This window comes from Dreissena polymorpha, chromosome 2 (assembly GCF_020536995.1).
Source record: "Dreissena polymorpha isolate Duluth1 chromosome 2, UMN_Dpol_1.0, whole genome shotgun sequence".
In the NCBI taxonomy this organism is placed as follows: Eukaryota; Metazoa; Mollusca; class Bivalvia; order Myida; family Dreissenidae; genus Dreissena; species Dreissena polymorpha.
The window spans coordinates 64,454,599-64,464,517 of NC_068356.1; the positions used below are offsets into that span (position 1 = coordinate 64,454,599).

Genomic DNA, 9,919 nt, shown 5'->3' on the forward strand with positions numbered 1-9,919 from the left:
TATGTATTACTATATAATATATTCTCTTATTTTCAGTTATTGCAAATGTTAGTTGGAATGGTTTTACAATAATACAAATCTCTATGTGCATTTTTATTTAATCCTATGCAAACTGAATCATTATCAAACATTTTTTCTCTCAAATTCCATAATGCAAAGTGGACGTGTTGTTATTATAAAAAGTGATTTTTTAAAGCATATTTTATTCTCATAATTGTGTCTTTTTGTAAATTAACTATTTAGTTTTGAAGGAACGGTCCAAGTAATCATTCATTTGGTAACAACAGTACTGTAAAATTTGAACGTACTTGTGGTAGCGATCAGGCAATTATCGACATGATGGTAAAGTTTTTAAATATTGACGAGCTTGGTAGCGCTCATCATGAAATTCGAGTTTTACCATTGCGTTTATGATCACACGAAACACCCAAAGCTGAATCTTATCCTTTCCGATGGAATAAACAACGTGTCAGTGACCATCCATTTGACTGGCAGGACATAAATTGTAATTAAAAATAATGCGGATGAAAATATATCTTTACATCAAATTCGAGCAGATCGTGATTGCTAGTAAATGCTCCCACAATTACATCATCGTCCTTTACGTAATCATGCGGAAGGCGTTCTATTCGAGTGAACTTCTTTTTTCTGAATAGATTTGAATAAATTGAATACATTCAAAACATTGTTAGATCATCAAGGTTTAACCACAGTAGGATAATTTAACAAACGTTCACATAATATTGTATAACTTTGTTTTGGTATCCGAAGAAAAACTACATTTAGATTTGAAATTCCTAAGCAACGTATTTGTGTCATCTTTAAGGAAACCGAAGCACCTTCTGTCAGTGAATTCGTATTTGCCGGGAACACAATGGCTGCACATGTTTACACAAGTAACGTATCGACAACTGTTTTCTTGTTTAAGCATTAAAATCCCTTTTCTTGGAAGCAGTGTAAAGACTTAAATGCCCATATTTTCACGTCGTGTTTTTATTTTTAAACATATTTCTTACTTTCATAATTATCTGTTACATACTTGTAGTATTCGCTTTAAACAACATGATTTAATAACTATTGTATACATAACTTAATTCAATTTCATTCAATGAACAACATGTAAGTGAATTCTGGATACTATATTGAATCTTTTGTTCATCGTCGTAAACTTCATTCAATGACCACTAGTTCTACTATACTTCTTGATCACCTTTGTGAATCAGGTAATGTCTACAACGCTCAGGGTCAACCAGCACCCCCGGGCTACTACAGCAAACCCGCACCCCCGGGCTACTACAGTCAACCCGCCCCTCAACCCATGGGCCAGTATCCCTACCCCCAGGCACCAAACCCTCACGTCCAAAACATGTTCCAGGCTCAGCAGAGCACAACTGTGGCAGTGATATCAGCAGGAAATGCTCGTACCGGAAACTGTCCCCATTGTGTGGTAAATTAATATTTTCTTCTTAATTATACAATCGAAATTACTTAATGCATTTTTTTAAAAGCTTTAAAGTCCAAATAACTGTATGTGATAACAAAGATACGGGATGTGTATTATTTAATATATAAAACATTTACGCGTCGAATGGTGTATTGTGATTTTACGAATTCATTTAACAAGTATTTAAAATACAATCTAATGACACAAACATACTGTTGGTTTATATTTGTTATATGATACAATATTGATATATTGTAAAGTACCAGAGTAACGTAGCTGTTGATTTGACAGGCATTTCGACCGTTGAGTCCGTGATTCAATTCCCAGTCTGAGTTTGTTTCTTTTCAACTACTGCTTATTTCGAGAAAAAAAAACAGAGTGTAAATAACAGCTTTACGCTTTCGATTTAGTCGAGCAAACCAGTTACTTATATGATGATATGTTATTTATTACAGCAAGGTATCTTAATATAAAGATACTCCACATGTGGGATTATACTTGCAATATTGCTGTTACCAGTCGGGGTCCTCTTCTGCCTTTGTATGGAGGAGAAACGATGCACGCATTGCAATTGCAGCTTCTAAGATCGTTAAACGTGACATACCCCACGTTTAATTTGTGAGATATGATTTACAAGATAGACACGTAATGCGATGTATTCTATTTAAAACGAATGGAATCTAAAATATGTATATCAAACGTGTACTTGGCTTAGCTCGTAAAACGCATATAACAAAAACTGGTTACATTCCAGTTAAAGCAATTAGATGACCTATCAAATCACCGTAGATAAACTATGCATTTGAGCAATACATATTATATCGATAATTTGAAAATTTGCAGTACAAATTGCATTCTAATATGTAAAAAGGTGTTTATCAATTACACATAAATCATGAGTTTGCGTTTTTGCTTAGTACATACTCTAGGTAATGCATATTAGTTAAAAATTATTACTGTTAATGATTTTCCTTATTATTGATTTGTATTTGTTTTTGTGAACGTAGTGGTGTTAGAAACGATTAAATTTGATCAGTTTCAATGATGTTGTTTAATGGTAACCACGCGGACAGACAGACGCCCGCACATCAACACCCTAACTATCGCGACAGTCATCCAGTTTAGGCATATTGTGGTTCATAATTTTGCTTACACGGTGCAATAATATAGTTTAACTTGAAAACATGTAATGCTTTATTTTTGTCAACTCATTATTTGTATGATTATCCACTTGATAAAAACACTTTCGAACACACTGAATATGTTGTGCTTATAATAATATTCAAATTGTTACACTTTCACTAAGAATTCAAGCTTTTAAAGTGATAGTATGCGCATCTAACGTAGAACTGACCAAACAATGGACACCCCGTGCACATTCCCGCCTATGTCCACCTGAGTGACCATCACTCACGTGACAACCACACGCATGAACAAACCGCACATATACCTGTTTTGTGCGGTGCGTTATGTTAAGACATACGTTCGGTGCTATATTCTGTAACGCACAGAACTGAAAAATATCCGGCAACCGTAAGTACGTATTCCTACGCGCCGATTAACATATTCTTATAGTTTACCTTTTACAAAATGTACCTGCGAAGTTTCTGACAAATGTTTAGTAAAAAAAGAGAGTAAAAGTTATAAATGTGTATTAAATTCAAACAAATATATGGCAATGAAGTTATCAATTTTGCCTGTAAATTTATTTACTCCTAACCTTTAATATACGGCGTTTCTTATATAAAATGAAGGGTTACAATCCACTAATACACACTTATTGTCGGTCGTCTGCAATTGATTTTTTATTTTTCTATGAAATATGAAATATACCAGTCGTGATATTTTAATAATAATTAAAAAAAAAACACGGTATTTTAGAACCTTCTTTTTTCGTCAATCGCGGTTGACGGTCCCTTTAAACACAAGTATATCGTCTTGATACTAAAGTATACACATTATTTTCTGTCACTTAACTAGGTTTTACATCATTTTCTAACATAACCTAGAATATTCATTTAAGAAAACAAATACTACTAGACTATCGAGATGGTAATGAAATTTATTTAACAGTTTTATGTAGAATCATATTTTTTTAACAATAGCTTCTTTGATATATTTACATACATTACTGATTTGTCACATGAAACTAATAGCGAGTAGAATTTATATACAGATCGCTTAATATAAAATAAACGGCTAATATATGTTTTCCTTAGATCAGTTTTACAGCGACATATGTTGGTTTTTATCTTCCAAATTCAAAAGCAATAACATTCATTTCGTGGCATGTTATTTTGGGCATATCTGTCAGTTTGGATTGTCAACGGAAGTGCAAAGCCTCTTAATCTTTCAAAACATAATTGCAGACGTCTAAGAAGTACGTCTGAATATATTTCATATTCAAAAGAGGTCTTTAAATTGTCAACACGTCTACATTTGAACTTGCTAATACACCAACGTTTGGGTTTTCAAATACATAATCAAATCCAAAAAAAAATTAACACGTTTTTGTTATTTGACACCCAGTTTGTGTTACCATTAGTTCAATCTTGCAAGGCTCTTTTCTACAAAATCTACATTATGATATTCTTGTTGTTCAGAACTTTTAACCAATATTCTAGAATTGTAACAAACCTGTTTACATACAATTGATATCGTCCTAATTCTCCATTTACAGCAACATTACATGTATTTATTTTCAGCTGTTACAGGTGTTTTCAACCTGTTCTATTTTAAATTTTACTATTATGTTATTATTGCTTAATTGTTTGTCATGCTCTGAAAGAGACTTGTTAACAGTTTGGTTAAATAACGATGTTCTAAATTATTGTCATTTATTATAAAAAGAATATTTAAAGTATGTTTAAAAAAATGAAATCACACTTTTGATTAAAAAAATGTACAAAAATATTTTGTTCATTAATTGACACACATACTTTCAAATCGGTAAAATAATAAAGCAATTTAACGCTTTCCATCGATACTTTGGATATTTATTACGTTGTTATATATGGTTTATGTTTCGGTAACATCGAATTTATCCGGCTTGGTGTAATTGCTGCGCTTTTATGTAACTTTTATTTTTCAGTTAAATTAGTTTTTACTATTCAAAACATTATAGGTCTTCTAATAAATTAATGTAATAACATTTTTCCACACCGAAAATCTGTCAACTAGTCAGATTAAACCAGCATTTTGGTACGGGTATGGAACTGAAATGTGTACACTACAAACTCAAGACACTGCAATTGACCTAATCGGGAAGTAAATCACCCGGGTAAAAACTAAAAAAGTTTATACATGAAGATTAAGAGGACTGAACGGAAAACTGTCGTATCTCCTTCTTTATTTAATATGAGTTACATCAGTCTTCCGTTCACCCCTCGAATTTATGTGAAATTTTCAGGTTACTATGAATCATTTTCGTTGTTTACTTTTATGAACATTGAATAGTTCTTGTACACATGGAGCCATAACCTCCAGAAAGTATAATCAAAATTAGTTTGGACACAACTGAAAGGACTTAATTAAACGTCATTCATCAAACTTTAGAGAAATAATTAAATTATAGTTTCTACGTGAAATAGCACTTAAACTACTTTTTTTTTTATAGGTATATGACATAATGGTCCATATGTACAGACTCATTATGCGTACGCAGTGTTAGAATAATAGTAAGTTTTGTTTTTCAAGTATCCCTTAATTCATTTAGTTTCAAATTTGCATGTTTGTACTGAACAAAAGGTCATACCCACCCTCGTACAGGTGCGGATCAAATGAGTCGAAATCATAAACAGGAATAAACAGATGACTACGCAGTACATATTTTAAAAAAGAAGTCAAGAATTTTCTGTGTTTTCGTTCTTCTATGTCAGTTTTTCTTAACTGAATATCGTTTGTCATTGATAACACTACAACGGTAAATATAAAACGATTATTAAAACAACCCAGATCATTCTTTTTTACGTGTGTGTATTTGAAGTTAATGAGATCCTTCCGGGCCTGCGGCCGTATGATGTTAAGACCCGGAGTGTGCCACAGCACCTCAACCCAATCTGCTTACTAGATACACGAAAATTGGGATGAATTGTGAATTATAGCGTCACTTTTTAGCTATCAGTTTTTACTCTCATGTCAAGTTGGGAGTAATTCATTCCTGCAACAAATACTTTATATGGTAATGAATTCCCTTGTTAAATAAAGGATCATATGGATGTCCTGATAAATGTTTTGTTCAAGTTGTTTGAATCATATGTCTTATCAATCCTAAATTATAATTGCAAAGTTAGGGGATTTTTTGCGACTCATTGAATGTATTCACAGAACGTTTTGTAAAATATTGTTAAATGCGAAGCTGTATTTGTATGTTATTGACAATAAAAACATAAAAATATCATTGCTTAAATTACTTTTATCGTCAGATAAGTTGTTGAATTAAAGATGTAAACTTGGAGATATTATGACATTTGTAGAAATGAAAGAATTTTTACTTAATGTAATCTAAATTAAAGATTTATAAGACGAATATCACTTCATACTTAAAGGTCCATATTATGAAGAAAAAAATGCAAATACGTATCAAACACTTCTCAATAATATAATCAGATCAGTTTGCATAAATGTGTTAAACTTTTAAAAAGTATTAATAAAGGGATCCTTACAACGTAAGCTATTAACTGGATAACGTGCTTTAAACAAAAAAGTTCATTATTGTCATATATTTACCGTTTATTATAAAAATGAATATACTCTCAAATCTCTTAAATGTATATAATTGTTTAAACAAGACTTAATTGTTCAAGTTGAAGCCCTGGTAACCTTTTTACAAACCAATGTGAACAGCTTTGACAAACTAATGCCCATTGCTGCTTAGTTCGGTGAAAATCTGTAAAGAGACCTTTTGCATAACATTTATGCTATGCGTCGCATATGGAACATGTACGAACGCCGCGCAAAGCACAACAACAACAAGGCGATCACAAAAGCTAACACATGAACGCAGAAAGAATCAAAGCGCTGAAGGCACTGAAGTTGTTCGCTATTGCATAATCCTAGACGCAACTCAGTTTTCAAAAGTATGTTATAGATTTTTATTTAGCAAGTATGAAATGAACACAACCAATTCAAATTATAAAGAGTGTGTCTTAAAGCACATGTTGAGATGTGTGTGCACTGTTTATCCTCATATTTATGTTATAGAGATAACTTACACAAATAACAACAATATGTCTCTTTTTTTGCAATTGGTTACTGTACTGGCAACCATCTTAAGAATTTTGGTTGCCTTGCTAAAGAATAACAAGCCTAGAATCATGTACATAATATGTTATGTGTATCTAATACTTTATTATTTTCTTTAAATTATTGAGCAACCATTTTGCCGACATGACAGACTTTTAATGCATCATGTGTTGTTGTGAGACGGAATTGAATCATTTCCTAGGCCTAATTGATCCACAGTCGCCAATTTTTATTATATTTTTGATGGATTGAGTTGAGCTTTGGAAAGCTAGTTGCCCTGCTTTTTAGCCCAACTGCAACCGACTTTGGTAATTGAGTTTCCTGGGCTTAAATCTACTTGCCACAGGCTAACAGGCAAACACTAAACCTGTAAGTTATTCATGATGTAAGATCTGAAAGTGTATTAAACTCATTCGATTTGCAAGTCTCAATACATTAACGGGATATTTGTTCGTTTTGGTAAATTGACAAAATTAAACGATTTAATAATTTGGAGAGTTCTGTTGTTGTCGTTATATTTTTTCATACTAGGAGGATTGCTTATATAAAGAATAAAAACATCTCTCATTGAATCAGCACGGATGGCCGTGTGGTCTAGACTAGACTTTTATTCCAGGGGTCAGTGGTTCGAGCCCAGTTAAGGGTAACACTTTTGTTTCTTTAATTTTATTCTTTTTTAATGGAGCTTTTTAGATCAAATGTTTACATTGATCAATATTAAGCATTTAATGACAAACTGTGCAAAGGTCCCTTTATATGTTTACTACAAGGTAAACATTTAGAACTTATTGGTTGTTTATTTGATTTAAAAGTGATTTTGTTTATTTTCCTTGTCAGCGAGGTTACTTCGAAGTTATTATCATATTTATCTCTTTTTTTCAAATCATTAATAGAAAAATGTAATTTAAGCTTCATTTTAGGACAACATGGCTTAATGCATTTGCATTAATTGTCATCCCAGTACCAGATACACGCTTTATGTCGTCCATGATTAGCATGTGCGCATTGCACATTGCACATTGCACAGGCTAATCTGGGCACCACTTATTTGACATGCATTAAGCCCTGTTTGCCCTGAAAGCAGCCAATATGTACATATATTAATGTCAAACTGGCCAATGTCGTCGCACAAGCTGTTAAACACTATTGATTACATACAGACACTCACTGACTGCAGTGTACCAGTGGTGAAGTATAAACAGGCAGATGCGGTGGTTATCGTTCTTAGCGTAGTTAAGAGCAGACCGACTTACATACCACTTACCTTCGATTTCCGCATGCGAACAACTCAAAACGACTTATGAAAAACAAACACATACCAGTATACGCAATTTGTATTTACAAAAACGGTTCGACATCAGTTGCAGAATATACTTCGAATAAAAGCCCATGCGTGTTGAACTCTTTACCTAATTTAATTGCTAATGGTATTGTCTATTGTCGCCTTAATAGTTCTCAACTAAAGTACTGTGATTCAGTAATTTAATCATCTACAAGAACATCGTCATCAGCTATACCAACACTTATAGGCTTACTATGCTCATGTTTGCGAGAATAACACAAGCAAATAAAAAGTTCAATCCTTTAAAATTATTTATGCCCCATCCATTTATAACATATAATTATCACACTAATTTGAATGATCTTAGGTAAAAGCGTTCCCAAAACAGCGTTTGGAAACAAACTGGTCTTCTGACCGACCATCTGACCGTCCGACCGTCAGACGGCCGGAAAGCATAGCATATATAGTATAGTATATAGTATAGTATATGCCCGTTTTTTTAAGGTTCCATACTAATGCCTTGAATAGAAAACGAAAATAACTGCGAAAACAATAACCGTATTTAATATTACAGACAAAATGATCTAATTCTAAAATCTTTAAGAAATTATTAATTTATTTTTTATAACAGTTGTGTCGTATATGATTTAAACGTGTTTGTTGTTATATGTAGGCTATCAAACACAGCACCGTTTCAATGACTGTATAAAACATAAATACGTTGATTTTCATGTAAATTGTGTAAGTGTATAATATAATTCTATAAATTAGTTGAAATCAATGGTCATTGAACTTATGGCAGCAGTATAAGTCGATGCAAGTAGGCCGAAGGCTGCTATAAATACCTGACGCACACCAATAATACAAATAAAAACTCAATTAATGTTTAGGAATCTAATAATTTACTTTAACGTATTTACTCGAAATAAAACTAGTAAACAAACGCTGGAATTTTTTTCTGCAATTTTAAATACAGTTTTTAATATTGAGTATACAGACACGTATTAAATAACAGAGCATCAAGTGTATTTAAGACTTAAACATTCACAGCTCAATGTCAATTACATACCAGTATTTAGAAAACTTTCATACGCAACAGAACAGTAAAATATATAATGATTATTTCTGTACACATATATTTTAATGCATGAGATTACCTTATTATATGTGAAGGGTTTAAAAACGCTTTTTTAAAATATTGAGCTGAAAATAGACCGTGATTTTCTTCGGTGTAATTTGTGATCGTATGTTTTTGGGAAATTACCATAACTAAGGTCAAGGTCATATTTTAATTTCAGAGGTTTAAAATATAGCAGATTAATGCTTGTCTGGGTAATAACTTTAAAGACCGTCAGGATATTTAACATTAAACATGGCGTTTACTAGCTTTATTTCTTTCATGTAGTAAAGGATTTTATTATAACTGTGCACATATGTTATCCCTTTTCAGACACTTTGCGAATCATAAAAAAACAAATACAAAACAAAAACAGATATCTTAAAGTGAAGTTAATACTTCAAGGTAGCGTTATCATTTTGATTTAAAATTTAGAGAAGGTTCGAACTACTTTTTTTTCTAATGTATGAAAAGATTTCAAATATCCAGAAAACACTCATAAACTGCATCTGACGATATGTTACTAATAAAAACCAGAATTCTGACTTCAAGGTCTTTAAGGTCTTCTAGAAGATTGCCATCAATCGATAAAGGTAACCTCATTGTGTCCACCAATCACCACAATAAGGAGTTACATGTTGACATAGGGATGTAATACACAGTAAAATGAAGAACATAAGCAAGGTATTGTAAACAATTCTCACTATAAAGTTGTTATTTAAACAGCAAAATGCTATGTTTGCGTTTATACACCTGCGTGCGTTTGATTTCAGATCGAATCAGCAAAAGTCAATGTAGGCCAAAACAGATAATTTCGTAAAGACGTTTTGCA

At 32.2% G+C, this 9,919-nt stretch overlaps 1 protein-coding gene across 2 annotated transcripts in view; it reads right to left on the reverse strand.

The window, feature by feature from the left end:
• Window positions 1–9,919, reverse strand: part of LOC127867342 (uncharacterized) — a 442,512-nt gene that overhangs the window by 338,812 nt on the left and 93,781 nt on the right. The gene's annotated exons all lie outside the window — the stretch shown is intronic.